Consider the following 27,398-nt stretch of genomic DNA (forward strand, 5'->3'; position numbering starts at 1 on the left):
TGCATTGTATTTTGTATTGTAGTTTGCATTGTATTTTGCATTGTATTTTGCATTGTATTTTGTATTGTAGTTTGTATTGTAGTTTGCATTGTATTTTGCATTGTATTTGTATTGTAGTTTGCATTGTATTTTGTATTGTAGTTTGTATTGTAGTTTGCATTGTATTTTGCATTGTATTTGTATTGTAGTTTGCATTGTATTTTGCATTGTATTTTGTATTGTAGTTTGCATTGTATTTTGCATTGTATTATGTGTGTGATATGTGGTTGGTATACGACTGTGATATGTGGTTTTGTCACCTGGCTATCTTAACATGAATGAACACTAGCTGTGGGTCGCTCTGGATGGGAGCGTCTGCTGAATGGTTCAATTGTAATGTAAATGTGGTGCTATGTATGTTTATGTATATTATGAATTTTATTTGTTGTGTTGTTTCCTATTTGGTCCCCAGGAAGAGTAGCCGCTGCCTCGGCAGCAGATGATTGGGGATCTTAATAAATACAAAATACACACACACACACACACACACACACACACACACACACACACACACACACACACACACACACACACACACACACACACACACACACACACATCCACACACACATCCACACACACAAAGAGAGAGAGACTGACATCTCTGTTGCGGAACACACATAGTGCACATACATGCTACAGACGGAGAGGCATTGTGGAGGCTGTTTGCATCATGTTGAACACAGTCCTGAGATGTGACGCAAACTGACATAATATTCTAGCTATTTTGTCTAAACAACAACTGAATAAATCTGATTTAAATGTAAGCATCACTTGCTGAGGAGCAGCACAAATTAAGGACCAGCACACCATTATCAATCTATAAACCTATTACAGGATTATGCAATTGCTATTTTTTCTGGGCTGGCCAGAAAATCAAACAGAAGCAGGACATGTTTCCAATTACTCCAGCATCCACTATGAAGTCTAGATTACTACCAGACAGACCCAGATATGTCAGTTGGTTGATAAGAAAAAACAATACAAGTTTTCAGCTGGATTGCAAAGAGATAGAGAGAGAGAAAAATACACTCTTTAGTATTTTTTTGTGGTTTTTGTTTTTGTGTTTTTTTTGTCTTGTTTTTGATCAAACATTTGCTTCCAGCCAGTAACACATTGTGCTTTCTAAAACTGTTTTTTTGTTGGCTCCTGAGTATTGTTCATCTCATAAGTTAATATATTTTGGGGGCTAGAAAGAATATTGCATTCTGCATAGACTTCTATTTGATTTGCTGTTGATTAGCGGTTCAATTGTTACGCTACATTCTTGGCAATAACTTTAATCCATTATTTGTACAACGTATGATGTCATACAATGAATTATAAAATGGGTGGTTCGAGCCCTGAATGCTGATTTGCTGACAGCCGTGGTATATCAGACCATATACCACAGGTACGAGAAAACATTTATTTTAACTGCTCTAATTATGTTGGTAACTAGTTTATAATAGCAATAAGGCACCATTGTGATATATGGCCAATATACCACGGCTAAGGACTACGTCCAGGCAGCTCCCCATTGCGTCGTGCATAAGAACAGCCCTTAGCCATGGTATAATGGCCATATACCACAACCCGCCGGGCCTTATTGCTTAAATATAGCATGCTGGCATTACTACTGACCTTTCTGAGTCTGTGTCTATCTGCATTCCTTAAACTCAGCACTAGCTTTCATGTCTGCTTTGTCTTTACAGTCATACAAATATCCTCTACATTGCTAGCCCTCTGTTCATCCATCCTAATGTACAATATTACTGTGCTAATTTGTCTCCTGAGACACAAGAGGAGTGAGTTTGTGGGGAAATAAGGTTAGCTGTCTGCACACAGGACACTGAGCATTCACGTAGCAATTGTTACAACCCCTATTACTAGCCTGTTCAACCTCTCTTTTGTATCGTCTGAGATCCCCAAATAATGGAAATCTGCCGCGGTCATCCCCCTCTTCAAAGGGGGAGACACTCTAAATCCAACTTGTTACAGACCTATATCTATCCTACTCTGCCATTCTAAGGTCTTCGAAAGACAAGTTGACAAACAGATTATCGACCATTTCGAATCCCACCGTACCTTCTCCACTATGCAATCTGGTTTCTGAGCTGGACATGGAGTGTTGGGCTAGTAACCGAAAGGTTGCAAGTTCAAATCACCGAGCTGACAAGGTACAAATCTGTCGTTCTGCCCCTGAACAGGCAGTTAACCCACTGTTCCTAGGCCGTCATTGAAAATAAGAATTTGTTCTTAACTGACTTGCCTAGTTAAATAAAGGTTAAATAAAAAAAATATTTAAAAAATGGGTGCACCTCATACACGCTCAAGGTCCTACGATATCATTCAACGATATGAATGATACGAAACCATTCAACGATATCATAACCGCCATCGATAAAATACAATACTGTGCAGCCGTATTCATCGACCTGGCCAAGGCTTTTGACTCTGTCAATCACCGCATTCCTATCGGCAGACTCAACAGCCTTGGTTTCTCAAATGACTGCCTCGCCTGGTTCACCAACTACTTCTCAGACAGAGTACAGTGTCAAATCGGCCTGTTGTCCAGAACTCTGGCAGTCTCTATGGGGGTGTCGCTCTTGCTGCTGGTGATTCTCTGATCCACCTCTACGCAGACGACACCAGTCTGTATACCTCTGGCCCTTCTTTGGACACAGTGTTAACTAACCTCCAAAAGAGCTTCAATGCCATACAACTCTCCTTCCATGGCCTCCAACTGCTCTTAAATGCAAGTAAAACTAAATGCATGCTCTTCAACCGATCGCTGCCCGCACCTGCCCGCCCGTCCAGCATCACTACTCTGGATGGCTCTGACTTAGTATATGTGGACAACTACACATACCTAGGTGTCTGGTTAGACTGTAAACTCTCCTTCCAGACTCACATTAAGCATCTCCAATCCAAAATTAAATCTAGAATTGGCTTCCTATTTCGCAACAAAGCCTCCTTCACTCATGCTGCCAAACATACCCTCGTCAAACTGACTATCCTACCGATCCTTGACTTCGGCGATGTCATTTACAAAATCACCTCCAACACTCTACTCAGCAAATTGGATGCAGTCTATCACAGTGCCATCTGTTTTGTCACCAATGCCCCATATACTACCCACCACTGCGACCTGTATGTTCTTGTTGGCTGGCTCTCGCTTCATATACATTTTTTCTATTGTGTTATTGACCGTACGTTTGTTTATTCCATGTGTACCTCTGTGTTGTTGTTTGTGTCACACTGCTTTGCTTAATCTTGACCAGGTCACAGTTGTAAATGAGAACTTGTTCTCAACTGGCCTACCTGGTTAAATAAAGATGAAATAAAAAAAATACAAAAATAAAAAGGTCACAATCCTGGCCTCACTGACAGGCCACCGGCTCTAACACTGGTCAATATTCAACGGCAACGATCCTGCCTCTGGTCTGATCAATGCTCTTTATGAATCATATCTAAATGAATTGGAATTGATTCCAGTTTTATGACTTTAGAGCTTTAGTTAGAGACTGTGCAGTGGTCCATTGGTGTATGAGGCCACATTTGATAGATGTAGTAACGCTGGGATCTAATGACTGTCATTGACACACACTGTGTGTTCAGAAGTAGGAAATCTATCCTTTGCAGAAGGGGTATTATTGCTTCAAGGCAAACAACACTGAACCATGTATGAGAGCACCAGCAGTGTGATCTCGCAAGACCTTTAAACAGGTTAACATTCACAAGGCCGTGGGGCCAAATGGATTACCAGGTAGAGTACTTAGAGCATGCGCTGATCAGCTGGCAAGTGTCTTCACTGATATTTTTAGCCTCTTCCTGTCCCTGTCTGTAATACCTACACGTTTCAAGCAGACCAACATAATCCCTGTGCAAAAGAACGGCAAGGTAACCTGTCTAAATTACTTTCACACTGTAGCACTCACATCTGTAGCCATGAAATTTGAAAGGCTGGTCATCGCTCACATTAATACTACATCTCAGACACCCTGGACCCACTCTAATTCGTTATACCGCCCCAACAGATCCACTGATGACTTTACTGATGGGCCACCCGCAGGTAGTGAGAGTAGGCAACAAGGGGGCCCCTCAGTGGTGTGTGCTTAGTCCCCTCCTGTACTCCCTGTTCACCCACAACTGCTCGGCCGCGCATGACTCCAACACCATCATTAAGTTTGCTGATAACATGACAGTGGTAGGCCTGATCACAGATGACAATGAGGCAGCCTAGAGAGAGGAGGTCAGTGAGCTGGCAGTGTGGTATCAAGACAACAACCTTTCCCTCAACATCAGCAAGACAAAGGAACTGATCGTGGACTACAGGAAACCGAGGGCCGAGCACGCCCCCATTCACATTGACGGGGCTGTAGTAGAGCGAGTCTAGACCTTCAAGTTCCTTGGTGTCCACATCACGAAGGGCCTATCATGGTCCAAACACACCAACACAGCCATGAAGAGGGCACGACAAGTCCTCTTCCCCCTCAGGAGGCTGAAAAGATTTGGCATGGGCCATCAGATCCTCAAAAAGTTCTACAGCTGCACCATTGAGAGCATCTTCACTGGCTGCATCCCCGCTTAGTATGGCAGCTGCTTGGCATCTGACCGCTATGCGCTACAGAGGGAGGTGCGTACGACCCAGTACATCACTGGGGCCAAGCTCCCTGCCATCCAGGACCTCTATACCAGGCGGTGTCAGAGGAAGGCCCTAAAAATTGTCAAAGACTCCAGCCACCCAAGTCATAGACTGTTCTCCTTCCTACCGCACGGCAAGCGGTACCGATGCACCACGTCTGGAACCAACAGGACCCTGAACAGCTTCTAACCCCAAGCCATAAGACTGCTAAATAGTTAACCAAATAGCTACCTGGACTGTGTAGATTGACCCCCCTTTGCACAAACTATTTTATACTCATAACATACGCTGTTGCTACTGTTTATTATCTATCCTGTTGCCTAGTCACTTTATCCCTACTTATATGTACATCTCTACCTCAATTACCTCGTACCCCTCCCTGCACATCGACTTTGTACCGAAACCATGTGTAAATAGCCAAGTTATCGTTACTCATACATTTATTCCCCGCATTATTATCTTTTTTTGTATTTTTTCAGATTTTTCTCTCTGCATTGTTGGGAAGCAAGCATTTCACTGTTAGTCTACACCTGTTGTCTACGAAGCATTGATTGGATGAAGGCATCCTTTGGTTAAAGGGTATTGGGTTGTTTGTTTGAAAAATGGTCCGAGTGGCTTGTCTACACCACGCCTGCTGTTCCCATAGTGACAGCTCTGACGTAGATCGCTTTGTTTTTCAAAAAGATTCAAAACCTCAAAATAAAACATAAAAGACATTAGGGTGCAAATGCAAGTGGACGAGCAGCTTGAGGTTGCCTGGGAAACCTCTCACAAAAGAGACGGGGGGGGGGGGGGAGTGGTTATTGCTCTGTCTAGTGAGTAATTATCTGTGGTAGTGAACAGGAAATGAAAAAAAATACTTGTCTAAAAAAAGAACAGCCACAATGGACAACACGGCGGGGTTTCCATGGCAGGGAGTATGTTGTTTTCGAGGTGAATGTGGCCCACCCTACTTTAATGGGCTGCTGAATTGTGTGCCTGCATGGGAGGCTTGTTTTCAACATGTAGCACTTTATAAAGTTGACACAATCAGAAGAAGCAGCACTGTATAATCCAAATCAATTCAGCTGTTGTTTTCCTACCTGCTGAGATGTGTCTGTGGAGAGAATATGCTGTCCCTCCCACATCCCACACACCGCTCATTCTTCTCTCTTCATCTATCAGAATCCTCAAGGGTAGATATGAAAAGTGGGTTTCTGTTTGTTTGGAAAGGCTGGAAGTTGGGAATCATGGCAAAACAACTATTCCAAGCTTAATTACATATGGGACAAAATAATATTGTCACATCGCTAATGAATCTTTTCTATGTCTTAGAATATCTCTATCTTATTGGCAGATTCCTGCTCCAGTGGCAATATGAAGTTTGCTCAAATCTTGACTAAAGCTTGACTTGAATATGTTTTTGATGTTGGCAAGTTTAAATTGATGGAACTATGATACAGACATAACTTAAATTGACGTATCCACATGCGTGAACCATTAAAAATGATATAAAAGGCATGTGTAAAAGCCACCCAGAGGATTTGAGCTGACCTGCTCTTAATTCTTTCTGGGCCAACTGAGAATTCAATTGCATATGATTTCCTTTTGGTGCCCTTCTCACTCAATGATACAAATATGCAAGCAGCTGAGAGATTTTGTAATGAGCCAGCTACTGGAGTCTAACAACTTGAATTCATTATATAATCAAGGACTCAAAGTAGGTTGGGGATTGGAATTTATTAGAGCCCCTATCATAATGCAAGCTTTACTTCTTTACTCCCTACTATCTACTAAAGCCCATGCCTCCCACAGGATATAAAGTACTATGTTTCACTACTTTATACTATGTACAGTACCTGGGAGAGAGTGAGGAATTCTCTGGGCTATTATTAGAGATCCCTGTCCAAAGGCAGGCAAAGTAAATGAAGCAAACGGAAGTGGAGTATGATAAACACAAAGGAAGCAGCTGCTGACTGAAATTCTCTTTCAGTGCTGCCTCTTGACCTCACTGAAAAGCATGGATAGATTTCACTGGTTATGATATTTTGTGCTTTGATCATGTGAGCGTGAGGCAGCCAGATAAGAGTGTTGACTAGCTGACTGGTGAGTGGCAACATTGTATTGTTGTTGTGAGTCACATCGAAGGCTATGAATCTACACTTCTAGCAAGTTCTAGGAATCCCTTTGAGTGCAATTTAGGATGTGCATTGCGCTCTTCTGAAAATGTTCTCCTCTGATGATGTTCTTCTGAAAATGTTCTCCTCTGATGATGTTCTTCTGAAAATGTTCTCCTCTGATGATGTTCTTCTGAAAATGTTCTCCTCTGACGATGTTCTTCTGAAAATCTTCTCCTCTGATGATGTTCTTCTGAAAATGTTCTCCGCTGACGATGTTCTTCTGAAAATGTTCTCCGCTGACGATGTTCTTCTGAAAATGTTCCTCTGAAAATGTTTTCCGCTAACAATGTTCTTCTGAAAATGTTCTTCTTGCTTTTAGGGGAGATTGATATCAAGTAATTAATCTCAGTCCGTATGTTTATTAAATTCAGTTACAGTATTTATAGTTTGGGAAAGTAGTTGGACTCAACTTTAAAAGCAGGACTTTGGCTATGGGTATCCAGAAAAATGTCCTTCAGAGAGATGTCCTATCCCTGTATGTGGACTTTGATAGGCACAGACGGGGAAGTATAGTATCTCCCAGACACAACCAGTCTATGTTTGCTTGGATTCTCTCTGACAATTAATGTATTTTGGCCTGCCTCCACCACATCATCCTCTGACCCTAGCCTCTAAATATACTCCTAACCAATGGACAAATAGCCTGATAGGAATTTTAAATATGGAATCCAACGTCACAGAGACAGAAATGAATGCAACATTAATTAAAATTGAAATCGTCCCCCAACGTCTAGTTAATCTTAGTTATTCCCCAAATGGTTTATTGCATCAACATTCTCGAGTCACATAGACCAACATGATGTTATGAGAATGGCTTAGTGTGGGTAATGCTAGTCTACAACATCTTTTGATGCTCAGTGAAAACTTTAATTTGAATGATACATAATTCTAACAAGATATTCATACCTCAAATTCCTCTTGGTTTCAAGTCCCTAACAGGCCTAAAAGGGTACTACACCCTGTTATCAGAGGTCTATGTATAGGAGTGTTGGTTTTGGCACAGCAGATAACCCAGACACAGAGCCATCACAATAGATAGTCCCAGACAGCTCAGACCACCACCAGGTCACTGGGAGGGCAAAGGTCACACACATGCCTCACAAACACTGCATCTTGGACTCACTCTTACTCTGACAGAAGGTAATATCCACTTTCTATCACTTTACTCTGGGTTCCAAACACTAATGGCATTTTGGCAGGAGATTTATATGGACTGTTAGAAAACCAAAGCGGAAAGGAGACCTCTTCCAGCCAGAGCCCGTTTTCCAGAGAGATTGTTAAAGTGAAGTGTTGGGTGACTGGGCCTTTACTGAGGAGTCACACCTCATTACTGAGCTTGTCTGTTTGTCCTCTTAATGACCTGGAACACTGCTAGCTTACCTTCTAAGTCAGGGTGAGGTGATGGAACTTTACACAAACAATAAAAGTTATGTACTGTGATGAAGCACACCATTATGGCTTGCTCTATGTGTCTCTTCATTTTATTTATTTTTGTACACATACCGGCTCTTAGATATTGGCTGAATTCCACTGTGATGACTTTTTGCAGGATTTCACACAATGCTTTTCCAACAAGTATGGATGATAACAGTGGTGAAGATGGCTCATTATAATACAATATCTGTTCCAGATATCAAAATGAGTCATAAATAACATATCTTATAATGAATCACATTCTCTTGATCCTTATCCAAACACACAAGTACAGTCATGACTACAGCGGAAATATGATGTTCTGTTTTAGGTACACTAGTCGTCTCAGTCTGTCATTTTGTGCAGTTTTTCCGTGAATATCATTTGATTATCAAAAGCAGCTGCCAGGCACATCAGTGGATCTGGATCACAAAGGGACAGAAACCTACTCTCTCACAGACACTCCTCTTTTATCTGTGGTTCCTGCTGTCCCTGTACCATCCTGTCTGTCAGTGAGTGTTCTCTTTTAAACCACATGGTCTGGTGTAAAGGGAGAGAGAAGAGAACATTGTCAAAGAACTAAAGAACACAATAGGGGGGGGGGGGAAGTCCTGAATATGCCTCATGCATTCAAATCTAATCTGGAGAAAATAAACAGTGTTGGTAAAAAGATTATGTTACACACTGAACATCAACAAACAGATAATGAGAAAATAATGTCCCTCTGAGCAATGGATTACAAAATTATGGATGATGATTTTATCCACTCGCTCATGCTTTTTCAGTCCTTTGTTTAAACCTAATCAGTGTGGATAATACTACTTGTGTTCTGTGTGATCTCGACTTAGACATCAGTCCCTTTTCTTCAATAGATAATGGCATTCTTGGGAGAGAGCTGAAACCTTTGATGGTGAGAGTGGAGGTGAAGTCACTTCTTCTCTTCGATCATCTGGCTGTTCCACTTCTTGTGAACAGACACCAGGATTTAGTATTTTCTTGTATATATTAGGATCCCCATTAGCTGCTGCCAAGGTAGCAGCCACTCTTCCCGTGGTCCAAACAGGACTAAGACAATATTGCATCACAACAAAACCCAACAACAGCCTACATCAGTTGTCACCAACCTTTTCTGAGTCGATAACTTTCTGAGTCAAAACGCAAGCCGAATACAACAGGTGTAGCTTACAGTGAAATGCTTAATACTTAACCAACAATGCAGTTTTAAGAAAATACCCCCCCAAAAAAGTAAGAGATAAGAATATCCCCCACATTAAAAAAAAACATGACTTAAAAAAATAATCATATGTAACATTAACCAATTAAAAACAGTTCTGTAGCAATGAGGTTCAGGCTATAGGCCCAATACATTATCACTGCATATTGGCTACGCTTGAATTGACCTGCCAATGTTGTTCTTCTCAGACCATTTAGAAATTATATTTCAACATTTTTGATCACACTGGTGATAGATTATTTGTTGTATTACTTGTGCCGCACAGCTGAGTGAGCATAAACATTTGCCGATTTTTTTACTGGACTGATGGCCTGAATCTGATGGTCAGTCTGAGGGGAGGGAGGGAGCAGGGGTGAAGCTGCCCCTCACCCGGCTCACCGTCCCTCCTCTCTCCCTCTGCCTAGAAAAAGGGACACAGTCTTCCAGCTGATGGCGAAACTTAAGTCGCACTGCATTACTTCTGCCTCATGCAACAATTCACATTGTTACTCCTATGACCAGAGAAAGGGAAATATTTCTCAATATGAAAAAAGATACAAGCCGCAAATAATAACAGGGACAGATCTAAATTTACTGGGGAATTGGGTGTTCCAAAATAGGGGAGGGTTGCCAAACCTTTCTTTGTACTTTGGTGAGGGTTGTGTATTTTTTGGGGGGTGGCACAGGGGAGGGTAGTACGTTTTTTCCCTGGTTTACATTTCTTCTGCTTGTATTTTCCCAATAAACAATGGCTTGTCTTACTTTTGATATTACCCTAATAAAGTTTAGAAATGTTTGTAAAGGTTTGGTATGGTGTGGCTATTATTAAGCTTTAGCTACTTCAGGCCGATGAAATGAAAAGCACTGCGCCCCGGCGCTCTAACTGACTACAACATTTGAACTTAAAGTGAGGGAAACTGTTTCAAGCATACCAGAGATACTTCTATAATCTAACAATATAATGCTTATCTTTAGAAAAATGATTTGGATAGAAAATGTATGAATTACCCTCATTCTGTGCATCTTTACATGTATAGCAGACGCAGTAGCCATCTGACATAAAGAAATACATGTTGGTGTCGTAGCATGACAACCGCATATCTCTATATCTCTGGGGTTAGGCCTAAGCTTCTCTTCCTTTATATGCAGTGCATTCGGAAAGGATTCAGACCCTTTGACTTTTTCCACATTTTATTAAGTTATAGCCTTATTCTAAAATTGATTAAATTGTATTTTTTCCTCATCAATCTACACACAATACCCGATAATGACAAACAAAAGCAGGTTTTTAGACATTTTTGCAGGAGGAAGAGGAAACAGCCTAGTGAGGCTGCTTCCTGCTTCATAATATTGACTTGAGTTCAAGAGAGAATATGTGGATGTCTGTCTGCTCAGCCTAGTCTCACAGACTAGGCGTAACATAGTATATGAAATCCAACACACTCAAATTAGTATGGTATGTTATGTTTGGTATGGTTACATAAGACAGAAGGTTACTTCAAGATAAAATTAAAGGAGGGTGGTTGATCGGGGTGGATGGGTATATCGCAAACGTCTAGCAATCCAAAGGTTGTGTGTTCAAATTTCATCATGGACAACTTTAGAATTTTAGCTAATTAGCAACTTTGCTACTACATACTACTCTGTACCTACTTTGCATGTTAGCTAACACTTCCCCTAACCATAACGTTAGCCCATTAACCTAAGTCCTAACCTTAACCCTAACCTTAACCCTTAGCCTAGCTAGCCACCCTGCCAAAGTTAGCAACAACAAATTGGAATTCGTAACATACATATTTAAAATTTGTAACATATTGTAAGAATTGCAATTAGTAGCATATCATACTAATTGTAATTCATAGCATTTCATATGAAATGTAATTGGTATCATACAAAATGGATGATGGACATCTACATATTAATACATTCCATACCAAACGTAGCATATCATGCTGATTTGAGTGTCCTGGGTTTTCATTTACTATGTTACGTTTACCCCTGAGTCCAGGTTGGTCTGCTGAGATTGTTGGTCTCTGCCACTCTGATTTATGTCACTCTACTCATACCTGGTCCTGTTTGATGCAGTATATATAGCTCTGTCCCTGACAAGAAAGGTGCAATGGATGTTGTTGGAACAAAACCAAACCCAGATGGCAACCAATGTGCAATACATGGAAAATACTGTGTAGTGCATACGGAAAGTATTCAGACCCCTTACTTTTTCCACATTTTTTTACATTACAGTCTTATTCTAAAATGGATGAAATTGTTTCCCCCCACATCATACTACACACAATACCTCATAAGGACAAAACAGGTTTTTATACATTTATTGGAAGAAAAAAAATATATATATATATATATATATATATATATATATATATATATATATATAAAATGTATGTAAGTATTCAGACCCTTTACTCAGCACTTTGGTGAAGCACCCTTGGCAGCAATTACAGCCTCAAGTCTTGTTGGGTATGATGCTACAAGGTTGGCACAACTGTATTTGAGGAGTTTCTTCTCTGAAGACCCTCAAGCTCTACCTTGTTGTATGAGGAGCATCGCTGCATTTTCAGGTTTCTCCAGAGATGTTCAATCGGGTTCAAGTCCGGGCTCTGGCTGGGCCACTCAAGAACATTCAGAGACTTGTCCCGAAGCCACTCCTGCGTCTTTTGGCAAACTCCAAGCAACCTGTCAGGTGTGGGACTTTATATTGACAGGTGTATTCCTTTCCAAATCATGTCCAATCAGTTGAATTTAACACAGGTGGACTCCAATCAAGTTGTATAAACATCTCAAGGATCATCAATGGAAACAGGATACACCTGAGCTCAATTTCGAGTCTAATAGCAAAGGGTCTGAATACTAATGTAAATAAGGTGTTTCTGTTTTTAATTTAATCCATTTTTGAATGAGGCTGTAATGTAACAAAATGTGGAAAAAGTCAAGGAGTCTTTCCGAATGCACTGTATACACTACATGACCAAAGTTATGTGGACACCTGCACGTCTTATTCCAAAATCATGGGCATTAATATGGAGTTGGTCTCCCCTTTGTTGTTACAACTACCTTCACTATTCTGGGAAGGCGTTTCACTAGATGTTGGAACATTGCAGCTGGGACTTGCTTCCATTCAGCCACAAGAGCATCAGCGAGGTCGGGCACTGATGTTGGGCGGTTAGGCCTGGCTCTCAGTCGGCCAGTCAAGTTCTTCCACACCGATCTTGACAAACCCTTTCTGTATGGACGTTGCTTTGTGCAGGGGGGCATTGTCATGCTGAAACAGGAAATTACCTTCCCCAAACTGTTGCCACAAAGTTAGAAGCACAGAATTGTCTCGAATGTAATTGTACGCTATAGCGCTAAGATTTCCCTTCACTGGATCTAAGGGGCCCCAGACCATTATTCCTCATCCACCAAACTTTACAGTTGGCACTATGCATTGAGGCAGGAAGCGTTCTCCTGGCATCTGCCAAAACCAGATTAATCCGTCGGACTGCCAGATGGTGAGGCGTGATTCATCATTCCAGAAAACAAGTTTCCACTGCTCCAGAGCCCAATGGTGGTGAGCGTTGCACCACTCCAGCCAACACTTGGCATTACGCATGTTGATCTTAGGCTTGTGTGTGACTGCTTGGTCATGGAAACCCTGTTTGAAAGCTCCCGATGAAGAGTGCTGATTTTACTTCCAGAGGCAGTTTGGAACTCGGTAGTGAGTGTTGCAACCACTCTGCAGGCCTGTTCTGTGAGCTTGTGTGGCCTACCACTTCGTGGCTGAGCCGTTGTTGCTCCTAGATGTTTCCACTCTAAAACAACAGCACTTACAGTTGACCGGGGCAGGTGTAGCAGGGCAGAAATTTGACGAACTTACTTGTTGGAAAGGTGGCTGAGCTCTTCAGTAAGACCATTCTACAGCCAATGTTTGTCTATGGAGATTACATGGCTGTGTGATCGATTTTCTACACCAGTAGAAATGGATGGGGCTGAAATAGCCAAATTCACTAATTTGAAGGGGTGTCCACATAACTTTGTATATACAGTATATACTGTACCTGTAAAAGGTTTAGCCACGCCTACTCATTCAAGGGTTTTTCTTTATTTTTACTAAAAAAGTGTGAAACAAATCAAAATGAATTTAAGATTTTAGAGTCTTCAAAGTAGCCACCCTTTGCCTTGATGACAGTTTTGCACACTCTTGAAGAGGACCACAATGGAAATAAGTCCCAGACTTTATTGTGTGTTATCCTCGATGATTTTATTCATGTGCATGTATGGCTTTTAAGTTTTATGTGTGCTTGTTTTTTTTAAATGGTCGAATTAATAAACTAAACTAAACTTGGCATTCTCTCAACCAGCTTCACCTGGAATGCCTTTCCAACAGTCTTGAAGGAGTTCCCACATAGGCTGTGCACTTGTTGGCTGTTTTTCCTTTACTTTGCGGTCCAACTCATCTCAAACCATCTCAATTGGGTTGAGGGCAGGTGATTGTGGAGGCCAGGTCATCTGCTGCAGCACTCCATCCCAATCCTTCTTGGTCAGATAGCCTTTACACAATCTGGAGGTGTGTTGGGTCATTGTCCTGTTGAAAAACAAATGATAATCCCAACCCAGATGAGATGGCGTATCGCTGCAGAATGCTTTGGTAGCCATGCTGGTTAAGCGTGCCCTAAATTCTAAATTAATCACTGACAGTGTCACCAGCATAGCACCCCCACACCATCACACTTCATCTGCCATGCTTCAAAGTGGGAACCACACATGCTGAGATCATCTGTTCACCTACTCTGCATCTCACAAAGGTCGGTCGGAACCCAAATTCTCAAATTTGGACTCAACAGACCAGAGACAGATTTTCACCGGTCTAATGTCCATTGCTCGTGTTTCTTGGCCCAAGCAAGTCTTTTCTTCTTATTGTTGTCCTTTCGTAGTGGTTTCTTTGCAGCAATTCGACCATGAAGGTCTGATTCACGCAGTCTCCTCTGAACAGTTGATGTTGAGATGTGTCTGTTACTTGAACTCTGTGAAGCATTTATTTGGGCTGCAATTTCTGAGGCTGGTAACTCTAATGAACTCATCCTCTGCAGCAGAGGTAACTCTGGGTCTTCCTTTCCTGTGGCGGTCCTCAAGAGAGCCGGTTTCATCATAGCGCTTGATGGTTTTTGCGACTGCACTTGAAGAAACTTTCAAAGTTCACTTTGATTATGCCTGCACATCACGGTTCACCAGCAGCCCCAAACATCTAAAGAATAAGCCCTTAGCCAAACAAGCTTGTAAGAATTGTACTTAAACGCTCCCCTCATACTCATCTGGAGGTTGAGCATTTCTTTTTATCTCTCTGTATCTGTGCTGTGTCTGTATCTGTGTAATTGTATGTATTTATGTAAAGAAAAAAAAAAAGAAAAAAGGGACCACAATGGAAACAAGTACTCCAACTCTATTGTGCAGCCCCGGTCACTTAAAATGTTTTTGTGTATATACTGTATTTATTTATTTTTTACTGACAAATAAAATCGATTGATCAATCCAAACTGTGCAGCGGCCAATTGATGATTGGAAAGAGACATCTGTTACAAAACACAAAAAAAGTTGAATAACATCCGTAGATTGTCAAGCCAAGCCTTTGATACTGGGTAAGCCTACAAGGGGGGGAGGGGTGTATTTTATTTTTATTGAGATTGACTTAGACTATTTATTGTGGTGGTGAAAACCCAAACCATGATGTTGAAGTGCTCGAAGTCGGTATGCTTTGTCTATTGGTTGTGTGGTGCATAGACACAGAAACCTGTTGGTGGAAACATTTGTTGCATATATTTTATATAATTATAAATATGGCATCATCATTTTTGAAAATTTGATTTCCCTCTAGCTGATCATTGTCTGCAGCCAGCTCTGATTGTAGTGTAATGAAACAGGCAGGGAGACTGAGCTCGTCTGTGGTGGTTGGTGAACCCTCAACCTTCTGGCTCATAGCCCTGCGTGGCATCGACTGTGCCACAAAAGTGGCCAAGTCAATATCCATGTTTATAAACACAGGTTCGCTACAGTTGTTATTGTTATATGTGGTCGTAAACATAATGTTGAGATAATTCTACGAGGAGGAGGGTGCTCCATTTATTTTACAGTACAAGGGGACGGGGTTGCATTTTTTTTTATGACATCTTGAGTGAGACCAGGAGTTCTAACTTCAGACACATGAAATGGTTAAAAATGGGAACACTTTGCCTTCCTGGCACTAGGGCTGCTGAATCAAGTGCACCTACCGTCAACAGAGCGAAACAAATACAAAAAATAGGAACGCAAGGCTTTATCATTGGATTTTTTTTTTACATAGATCTTTGGTGATACACTAGGAATGTACAATTTAAAATCTACAATACAACAATATTACAACGTGTCTGTGTGTGTCAATGTGTTTGGCTCTTCACAGTCTACGTTGTGCAGTGTGCAGGGGGGGGAGGGGGGGGGTATTCGATTTTACTGCTCGCCTGAGTTACTTGATGTGGAATACTTATTTTCCACCATAATTTGCAAATAAATTCATTAAAAATCCTACAATGTGATTTTCTGGATTTGTTTTCTCATTTTGTCTGTCATAGTTGAAGTGTGCCTATGATGAAAATTACAGGCCTCTCTCATCTTTTTAAGTGGGAGAACTTGCACAATTGGTGGCTGACTAAATACTTTTTTGCCCCACTGTATGTGTAGTTTGGATCAAGACATTTTGCCAATGGTAGGAGCATGATCAGTGGCATGCTGATTCAATGCCAATCACAGACTAATTGCTCTCTCGGTCTGATAGTGTTATTATGCAGAGGCTTCAATACTACTAATATTAGCACAGTTTTTATGTGCCATCTAGCAAAGTACAGCCATTATTGTAATGGAAATATTGTTTATCAATAGGTCAATACTTCCATAGCCAGGTAGTATATATAGCATTTCAAATTGATGTGATGTTTCCCCACATTTATGCTGACCCAAAGATGCACTTCTATACACAGAGTGACAGCACACAAGCACACAGCACATTCGTATTCAAAACAGCCAGTGGGTGAAAATGTCTCTGAATTTCAACATCATGTTCTTTATTTTTTTATTCCTGCTTTTAAATTCAGGTTTAGATACGCAACACTAGAGAGAGAATGCCCTTCTGTCGGTTGACTTATCCCAAAAAACACCATCCACTAATAATGTTAATGTGAATACTGCTGGAATGACATTGTTGTAAAGGGTGAGTACAAACAAAACAACACTTTTGACAATTCGGTATAATGAACGAAGTGTTGTTTTATTGGGAGTAAACAACAACAGAGAACAGCTTCCAATGTGCTTTGTTTTATCCATTGAGCAGACACAGTTGTGCAGTAAACAGGGGGCATAAAGCTTCATGTAGTCCTATCAGACATTACACTTGACAGTGTAACAGCTGGCATAGTGCCTCTGGCGTCTAATGATTACAGCTTTTGTATATGGGGCCCTGTGGGGCCTCAACCCCAGCAGATACATACAATACCGCTGATGAGCGATCAGATGAGATGAGAGTATATTCCACATGAACTCTTGTTAGGCTTCTGCTAGAGATATTAATCTGTTGAGTGGAATTGGATAAGGGGGAGCATCAAAAGCAAAGCCAGAGTCTTATCAAGGAACCAACCGGCTGCTGACTGTATGAGACTGAGGCTGTCTGCCTGCCTCTGTCAGTCAGAGTGAAAGAGAGAGAGACTCAGCCCAGAGATGGGGAACTCCATATGAACTCAATGCAGAAATAGATAACTTTATAACTAGATAAGGCTGATGAATATTCAGTATATTAAGAACCATGATGAGTTCAATGAGTTTGGAAACAGACATCTGCATGTACTAACCATTTAAAGCCGTTGTGCATTCCTAGAATTAGTGGTGACTCGAGGAATCCTGGATTTCCTAGTCAATGGTTCAAATTTGCACCTTTGGTTAGTTGAGGGGTTCTTGGAGGAACCTTTAATGGTTTAATGTAGCAGCAGGTTCCTGGAGGAAACCTGGAGTGGATGTGTGGTTTAGTAGGGGGTGTGGCTTTAAGATAGATATTTTTTGGCTACCCGTTAGATTAAATGTTATTCCTGTTCTGTTCTGTTCTGTTTTATTGTCATCACATGTTTAGGTTGAACACTGACAGTTTTGTACCTTCAATGAGGCTAACAAAGGTGTATAAACCCCTTCAAGAGCCTATGCAAATCCCAAAGTTTAAATAGTTACCACTTTATTAAAGTATGTAATCAGCAAACTGAATATTAAATATTGCAGTGTACAAACTTAAAACGATGAACAGGAATGACATTTACGCTAAAGGGTGACCAAAAACGAACTCTCTGAAAAGCCTCCGATATGACAGGCCACCTCTACAATTTAATAGGGCTATATCAACACAGACAGGTTATCAGGTTATCAACACAGACAGGTTATCAACACAGACAGGTTATCAACACAGACAGGTTATCAACACCATAGGTCTACCACAACATAAACACAGATAGCACGACATCTATAAAGAAACCATCGAGATAATTCGCTAAGAAAAGACAGGGAACGACTTAAAACCAACAACATGCACTTTTAGAAGTGCTGGAATCTGGGTACTACCTCCTAAACTTGGGGAAGGGTTAAAGAGTTGGGCCAGTAGCCGAAAGGTTGCTAGATCGAATCCCTGAGCTGACAAGTTAAAAATCTGTCATTCTGCCCCTGAACAAGGCAGATAACGAACAAGACTCTTGATTAATGAGAACATTCTTGGCAAATGCTTTCGCTTTCGTCCGTCTTGCGCCGGTCCAAGAATTTCACCTCTAGCGGCACAATAAAAATGTGTTCTTAACTGACTTGTCTAATTAAATAAAAAATGTAATAAAAAAATTATCAGGTATCCTATTGAAATATTGAGTGCTTAGGGTTAGAGGGTCCACATCAGAAGGTAATGGTTTTCTGTAGGAGGAAGGTATGTGATGTGTGCAATTAAACTTGGAATGTGCTGAGTGTAGCGATCACATGCGACAGGTGAGATAAGGGGAGAGAGCCATGGATTAGTGATCAAGGGGGTCAGGATCAGGTCAGGTCACGTTAAGGGAGAAAGAAAAGTTTATGGCCTGTATCACTTAGGGCCCTGCCTAGCAGTAAAGATACAATGTTTGTACAGATGTGTAGGAGGAGACTCATCTTAGGAGGAAGGGTTAAATATCAGTGCTTGTGTGAAGCACAAGTTCTTTGTCTAATGCAGCTGTATTGATCCCCTGGGAAGAATACATTTGGTTGAGCTTTCATAGCGTCCGTTGAGTTTTTACTCTGAAAATCAGAACCTAACAGAAGTAAAGGTGCCTGGAAGAACCTTTTGGGCTAATCTTCCTGGGGTACAGCAAAATGAAATAATGAAGTTTATACAATTTTTAAAAGATTACAATATATTCACAGATTTCACAACACACTGTGTGCCCTCAGGGGCCTACTCCACCACGACCACATATCTGCAGTACAAAATTCTTGTGTACATGTGTGTATAGTGCATATGTTATTGTGTGTGTGTGTGTGTGTGTATGCATGTGTCTGTGGCTATGTTTGTGTTTCTTCACTGTCCCGCTGTTCCATAAGGTGTATTTTTATCTGCTTTTTAACTTGCATCAGTTACTTGATGTGGAATAGAGTTCCATGTAGTCATGGTACTGTGCGCCTCCCATAGTATGTTCTGGACTTGGGGACTGTAAAGAGACCTCTGGTGGCATGTCTTGTTTGGTATACACTAGTTCAAACAAAGAGCTCGGTGCATTAAGCATGTCAATACCTCTCATAAATACATGTAGTGATGAAGTCAATCTCTCCTCCACTTTATGCCAGGAGAGATTGACATGCATATTATGAATATTAGCTCTCTGTGTACATCCAAGGGCCAGCTGTGCTGCCCTGCAAAACAAAAAAAGTTCCTTTTGTGGCACCTGACCACACGACTGAACAGTAGTCAAGGTGCGACAAAACTAGGGCCTGTAGGACCTGCCTTGTTCATAGTGCTGTTAAGAAGATAGAGCAGAGCTTTATTATGGACATACTTCTCCCCATCTTCTGTTGTATCAGTATGTTTTGACCACTGTTATTCCAAGCAGTTTAGTCACCTCAACTTGCTCAATTTCCACATTTTTTATTACAAGTTTTAATTTGTCCCAAATACAATGCTTTGAGTTTTAGAAATATTTAGGACTAACTTATTCCTTGGCACCCACTCTGAAACAAACTGCAACTCTTTGTTAAGTATTGCAGTCCTTGTAGTCACTGTAGTAGCTGACATGTATAGTGTTGGGTCATCCGCATACATGGACACACTAGTAAAGATTTAAAAAACTAATGGGCCTAGACAGCTGCCCTGGGGAATTCCTGATTCTACCTGGATTATGCTGGAGAGGCTTCAATTAAAAAACACTTTCTAAGAGTTGGTAACAGGCTGATTTGTCTCCTATTTGAACCAGTAAAGGGAGCTTTACCATTCTTAGATAGCGGAATTACTTTTGCTTCCCTCCAAGTCTTTGGGCACACACTTTCTAGTAGGCTTAAATTGAAAATATGGCAAAGAGGAGTGGCAATATCGTCCACTATTATCCTCAGTAATTTTCCATCCGAAGTTGTCAGACCCACGGTGGCTTGTATTGGTTGATAGACAACAACACTTTTTTCACCTCTTCCACACTCACTTTACGGAATTCAAAATTACAATGCTTGTCTTTCATAATATGGTCAGATATACTTAGATGTGTAGTGTCAGTGTTTGTTGCTGGCATGTTATGCCTAAATTTGCTAATCTGGCCAATATCCGTTGGTTTTGTGACGAATGAGCCATCTGATTCAATGAATGATGGAACTAAGTTTGCTTTTTTCCCCAAAATTTAATTTAAGGTGCTCCAAAGATTTTTACTATCATTCTTTATGTAATTTATCTTTGTTTCATAGTGTAGTTTCTTCTTCTTTTATTCAGTTTAGTCACGTGATTTCTCAATTTGCAATATGTTTGCCAATCGATTGTGCAGCCAGACTTATTTACCATACCTTATCCCTCTCAACCATAACATTTTTCAATTTCTCATCAGTACATGGGTATTTAACCGTTTTTACAGACATTTTCTTAAAAGGTGCACGGTTATTTGTATCTGGAATAAGCAATTTCATAAATGTGTCAAGTGCAGTGTCTGTTCCTCATAACACACCACTGACCAACAAATATTATTTACAGTTGAAGTCAGAAGTTTACATACACTTAAGTTGGAGTCATTAAAACTCGTTTTTCAACCACTCCACAAATGTCTATAGTTTTGGCAAGTCGGTTAGGACATCGACTTTGTGCATGACACAAGTCATTTTTCCAACAATTGTTTACAGACAGATTATTTCATTTATAATTCACTGTATCACAATTCCAGTTGGTCAGAAGTTTACATATACTACTAAGTTGACTGTGCCTTTAAACAGCTTGGAAAATTTGAAGCTTCTGATAGGCTAATTGACATAATTTGAGTCAATTGGAGGTGTACCTGTGGATGTATTTCAAGACCTGCCTTCAAACTCAATGCCTCTTTGCTTGACATCATGGGAATATCAAAATAAATCAGTCATGACCTCAGAAAAAAAATGTAGACCTCCACAAGTCTGGTTCATGATTGGGAGCAATTTCCAAATGCCTGAAGGTACCACGTTCGACTGTACAAACAATAGTATGCAAGTATAAACACCATGGGACCACGTAGCCATCATACTGCTCAGGAAGGAGATGTGTTCTGTCTCCTAGAGATGAAGGTACTTTGGTGTGAAAAGTGCAAATCAATCCCAGAACAACAGCAAATTCCCTTGTGAAGATGCTGGAGGAAACAGGTACAAAAGTATCTATATCCACAGTAAAACGAGTCCTATATCGACATAACCTGAAAGGCCGCTCAGCAAAGAAGAAGCCACAGCTCCAAAACCGCCATGAAAAAGCCAGACTACAGTTTGTGATTGCACATGGGGACAAAGATCATACTTTTTGGAGAAATGCTGAAGAACACTATCCCAACCGTGAAGCATGGGGGTGGCAGCATCATGTTGTGGGGGTGCTTTGCTGCAGAAGGGACTGGTGCACTTCACAAAATAGATGGCATCATGAGGTAGGAAAATGATGTGGATATATTGAAGCAACATCTCAATCAGTCAGGAAGTTAAAGCTTGGTTGCAAATGGGTCTTCCAAATGGACAATAACCCCAAGCATACTTCCAAAGTTGTGGCAAAATAGCTTAAGGACAACAAAGTCAAGGTATTGGAGTGGCCATCACAAGGCCCATACAAAAACTTGTGGGGAGAAGTGAAAAAGCGTGTGCGAGCAAGGAGGCCTACAAACCTTTTCAGTTACACCAGCTCTGTCAGGAGGAATGGGCCAAAATTCACCCAACTTATTGTGGGAAGCATGTGGAAGGCTACCCGAAACGTTTTACCCAAGTTAAACAATTTAACGGCAATGCTACCAAATACTAATTGAGTGTATGTAAACTTCTGACCCACTGGAAATGTGATGAAAGAAATAAAATCTGAAATAAATAATTCTCTCTACTGTTATTCTGACATTTCACATTCTTAAAATAAAGTGGTGATCCTAACTGACCTAAGACAGGGAATATTTACTAGGATTAAATGTCAGGAATTGTGAAAAACTGAGTTTAAATGTATTTGGCTAAGGTGTATGTAAACTTCTGACTTCAACTGTACATAAACAACATAGGAATCACTGCAAAACGTATTATATGACCTCTTATATACTATATTAGAACCAGACTTCGGAACTTTGGTTTTCCTAGATATGGCTACTATATTGTGATCACTATATCTGATGGATCTGGATACTGTTTTCAAGCTAATTTCTGCAGCATTAGTAAAGGTGTGATCAGTACAAGGCGATGATTTCTTTCCTGTGCTGTTTTAACTACCCTGGTAGGTTGACTGATAACCTGAACCAGGTTGCAAGCACTACTTACAGTTTGAAGCTTTTCTTGAGTGGGCAGCTTGATGAAAGCCAGTCAGCATTTAAATCACCCAGAAAATATACCTCTTTGTTGATTTCACATACATTATTAAGCATTTTAAATGTTATCTAGATACTGACTGTTAGAACTTGGTGGTCTATAGCAGCTTCCCACTAGAATGGGCTTTAGGTGAGGGAAATGAACCCGTAGCCATATTAGTTCAACAGTATTTAACATGAGATCCTCACTAATCTTTACAGGAATGTGGTTCTGAATATAAACAGCAACATCTCCATCATTGGCATTTCTATCTTTTCTGTAAATGTTATAACCTTGTATTGCTACCACTGTATCATCAAATATATTACCTAAGTTAGTTTCAGGGATAGCCAGAATATGAATGTCATCTGTTACTAGCAAATTATTGATTTCATGACCGTTGTTTCATATATTAATGTGGGCTATTTTGAGCACTTTTCTACTGAGATGCTTACTTATTTTTATTGCTTTACTGGGAAGCTTAGCAGAAGTAGATGTGCTCATGTTATTTATGTTAGTGCAGGGTGAGCTGCACACAGTGGACAGTATACATCTGGTTCAAAGGCACATGATTACTGCATACAATAGTTGTAGGATCAGCAGAGGCATTCAGGACAGTTAGAGGGACATAAATTAGGTTATTTACATTGTGTCTACCATCGCCTCTGGTGTAATGTACATTTGCTGAAGCATTATGCCAACACTGCGTCACAATGGAAGGGATTAGCTGAGCTGGGCTTGAGTCATTGATAAACCAATTTCTCAAAGCAGCCTTATAATGCTGTGAAAGGATCCAGGAACCCAAATGATTTGAGTGGATCCCATCCTCCTTTAAAGTGTGTTTTGTTTCCAAAAAGTATCGAAATTATCAACAAAAGTTACACCCATTGAGCTGCAACAATCAAGCCAGTTGTGAAGAGAAAGAATCCTGCTAAAGCATTCAGTGCCACGATTCAGAGAGGGCACAGGGCCAGATATGATGGGTCTTTTGTTAGTGTCTAGCAAAGAGTCAATCAGCTCTTTAAAATCCAGTTTCAACTGTTCAGAGCTGCCCTTCATAACATCATTAAAACCCACACGGGGTGGCAGGGTAGCCTAGTGGTTAGAGCGTTGGACTAGTAACCGGAAGGTTGCAAGTTCAAATCCCCGAGCTGACAAGGTACAAATCTGTCCTTCTGCCCCTGAACAGGCAGTTAACCCACTGTTCCTAGGCTGTCATTGAAAATAAGAATTTGTTCTTAACTGACTTGCCTAGTTAAATAAAGGTGAAAAAAATAAGAATCAATTTCTATGTCCATTTGGGAGCAGCCTTGTAATATCATCTACTCAAGCTCCGGGGTAGGACATTGTTTTTGCTCCAGGAACGGTCACATTTCTTACCATGGAGCTGCCCAAAATCACGGCTGGTGAGAATGTCAAAGAAATCCGCCCACTCTCATGCTTCATAGGATTTGGAGAACCCTTTATGGATGGGTGAGAGGCAGGATAACTTGAGCGCATTGCTCCCGGCGCCTGGTGAAGGCCTCTGACAGATGGAAAAGCCCCGCTTGATCCAGAGCAGGGATGATGTTGACTTAGAAATCGTAGTAGTAGGCACTGCAGATACAGGCACCCTCGGTGACAAAGGTGCAGACAGATCAGGCTCCAGGGCGGCGAAACTATTTGTTGTTTGTATCCACTTCGGGCTACTAGTTGGGAGTGTAGACTGCTTTATGGGAGGCCGCTGTGCTCCTTTGTTTACGCTATCAGAGGGGGAGCTCTGGGCAACACCGGCCAGTCGGATAACGACAAATGACAAGGCGGAGATGCATCCAACAAGAACGAACGCCGTCCATGCACCTGGGTAGAAAATTTAATCATTCCACTCTGCGTTTTCCCCAGTTTCTTAAGTAGGCTGGCGACCTGCGTGATCAAGGAAGCCACCTCTAGCCTATAATCCTCGGCAAGTAAACAATTGCCGCATTGGAACTCTGAGTGATCCGGTTTGTCCCTGAACAAAGCGTAGTAGATACAGCTCCTGAAGCGTTGGAACCGTTCATTTATTTCTCCTAGACAAAGAGGGCTCCATTGCAAAACTCATCTAGTACCAACATCGTTAGCTTGATGGCTAGCAGCTTAGCGTCTCAGTCAAGCAGGCTTCAACCTGTCTGTTAAGCAGGATTCCGGGACAAGAAATAGCGGTCCTAGCTGTTAAAAGCTAACCGCGCCACGGAATTCAGTATTCGGTATTTGTATTAGCGGTTTTGTTTTAATAATAAAAAAATAACACACCATGTGTTTTCCAGCGTACAATGTTCAGCTGCGCACTCCGTTGACGTATGAATGACTGCCGGAAACGTCTTGACTGCCGTTAGGTATGCAATGACTAATATGACAAGAGGAACTGATGATGATTCCATTAATTCCATTCCAGCCATTACAACGAGCCCGTCCTCCTATAGCTCGTCCCACCAGCCTCCTCTGGGCTGAATACCCCATCAGATAATGTCCTCAGGGCTGTCCTCTTACAGGGCCCTGCAGAATAGAACAGTGTGTGTCTGACACAGTGACAAGGTCACATACGGTACTTTAGTTGTGGAGATAATGGCTAATGGTCAGAATTGCTTTAGTCACATGGAGATGACTGCCATTAGCAGTCCAAAACATATGTATGTACGCACACATGGTGGGAAAGGTGTGCTGACAATAAGAGAGAATAAACTATGTACACTAGGAGTCTAGAATGACTGTGCTGTTGCACCTCCACCATGTGTCCACACTAAGAAATACTGTCCCGTGTTCCAACTTGAGTGTGTGTGATCTTGTATATCCTGTCCCTTGTTAAAATGAAATGAGTACATTCATAATAACATAGACCTGTTAATTGACTCCCTTTCCTTATGTCAGAGAACAGTGTTCTCAGAGAAGGACCTACAGGCGAGCTGCAGTGTAAAGCCACTCTGCAAGCATGCATAAAATGCATTCCTCAAATCCATTGTTGTGAGAGAGAATATGCTACATGCTCTCAGTGCCCTCCCTGAATCCTTTCCTACTTTGCAGTCATTCGAAGTGAAGGCGCAGCACTGTGTGTTGATGTGCATTAGCTCTAATGGACTCATTACCTTAAAACACTCCAAAGCGACACATTGTCACCCACATGCAGACGCTGGCACACATGCATACACACGCAGACCCACACAAGATGCCTCTGGCCACGTTTAATAACTCCAACAAAAATTGGCAACGGAAGCCCATAAGCTTTTTAAGTCCTTTCGCCACACACGAGTGTGAATTCTAATCATTAGTCAGTGAGAAGACGGCTTTATGTGATGTACAAATGGATTCTCCTTCTCCTCTCTAAATCCTCTCATGTGCCTCCAAGCTCCCCCACGCGCCTGTTTCCAAGTTACCCACCAACAGCCACTGCCAATCGGCCTTAATTGCCTCACATTTAAAGGGGGAGCTGAGAGACACAGAGCTAGCTAGCCGCCCTCGCGTCTCTTACACTGAGCTTACTCTGCTGCCATGGAAGAGAAAACACTCCACCTGGATGTCAGAGAACGAGAGAGAAACAGAGAGCACACCATGTACCCAACCCAGAGTGAAACTTCACTCCTCCCAACAAAAGAGGCAGGCATCCCTCAATGATGTGAAACCAGTGTATTGTTTGGCTTCAAAACTGTATCGAACAAAGCCATGCAAGTTACACCTCTGTCTGTGTCCTCCTGCAGGACTATGAAAAGGAAAATGTAAGGATGTAAATATAAACTTTGAAATGCCTTGCTAAGGTCCACAAAAACAAGTCCGCACAGAGCAGAAAGAGAGAAAGAAAGAGGGAACTCCTAGTGATTAAGACCAGCGTTCTCTACTCACCCTTGTTGAGCCTGTAAAGGAGGGGGGGCTCCTGTTTCTCCGTGCAGTCAATTACTCCCCTGTTGCTTCTTGTGCACTCTTCCTTTGTTGCAGCTTAACACAAACGCATCCTCATCCCAATGAATTGATCTAAATCAATAGCTCTCGAGGGAGAGAGGAGGGAAGGAAACGCAGAAGAAGAAAAGAGCACTCTCCCCAAGTCCTCTGCACTGTATCCAAGCGGTTAGAGCTCAGCAGAGAGTGTGAGTGAGAGAGAGAAGGAGAGAGCTAGAGAGTTGAAGTGAGTGAGGGAGTGAGAGAGAGAGAGGAGAGAGCCAGAGAGTTGAAGCGAGTGAGGGAGTGAGAGAGAGAGAGAGAGGAGAGAGCCAGAGAGTTGAAGCGAGTGAGTGAGTGAGGGAGAGAAGGAGAGAGCCAGAGAGTTGAAGCGAGTGAGGGAGTGAGAAAGAGAAGGAGAGAGCCAGAGAGTTGAAGCGAGTGAGGGAGTGAGAGAGGAGGGTAAGCTAGTGTGTACGCACTAGAGTGTGCACTAGAGTAGAGCAGAAGCCACAGGATCAGCTGCTGTTACACGAACAAGGGATTCTCTGCTCTCCCTGCTTTCCGGGGGAAAGACTTCTGCTCAGTAACTTTGCTGAAGATCCCTTTGTGTGAATATGACCTTCTCCTTCTCTTTCTCCTTAACATCTCTCTCTCTCTCTCTCTACTCCTCCTTCTCCTCCATCCTCCCTCAGAGAGTTATAATCTAATCTCCGCCCCTATCACCACCCTCACTGTCTGTCCAGGGGTCATTGCATGATCATGGACATGCACATGGAAATATAGTATGTATATGTGAGTATTTATTAGGATCTGAGATTTGAATCATGCAAACGTTTCTATCACACACGTGTAAGTACATGCGCACACACACACACGCATGCACACACATGTACACAAGCACACATAAAACACAAAAGAAAGTGATGGATCTCTGCAGTCCTCAACTTGAAAGGACCTTGCTGTGTGAGTAACTAGGCAAAGGACAGGGTCAGTGTAAATAGCACTCTGTCATTTCTCCTAC

At 41.6% G+C, this 27,398-nt stretch overlaps 1 protein-coding gene across 1 annotated transcript in view; it reads right to left on the bottom strand.

Annotated features, from left to right (window-relative positions):
• The window catches only part of LOC139370313 (shisa like 1b), a 63,982-nt gene extending 37,393 nt beyond the window's left edge, over positions 1-26,589 (bottom strand). The window contains exon 1 of the mRNA XM_071109716.1: positions 26,342-26,589. The gene's annotated coding sequence lies outside the window, so the exon portion shown is untranslated. The remainder of the gene's footprint in view (positions 1-26,341) is intronic.
• Positions 26,590-27,398: the final 809 nt, after the last annotated feature.

The sequence above is a fragment of the Oncorhynchus clarkii genome, chromosome 2 (genome assembly GCF_045791955.1).
Source record: "Oncorhynchus clarkii lewisi isolate Uvic-CL-2024 chromosome 2, UVic_Ocla_1.0, whole genome shotgun sequence".
NCBI classification, from domain to species: domain Eukaryota; kingdom Metazoa; phylum Chordata; class Actinopteri; order Salmoniformes; family Salmonidae; genus Oncorhynchus; species Oncorhynchus clarkii.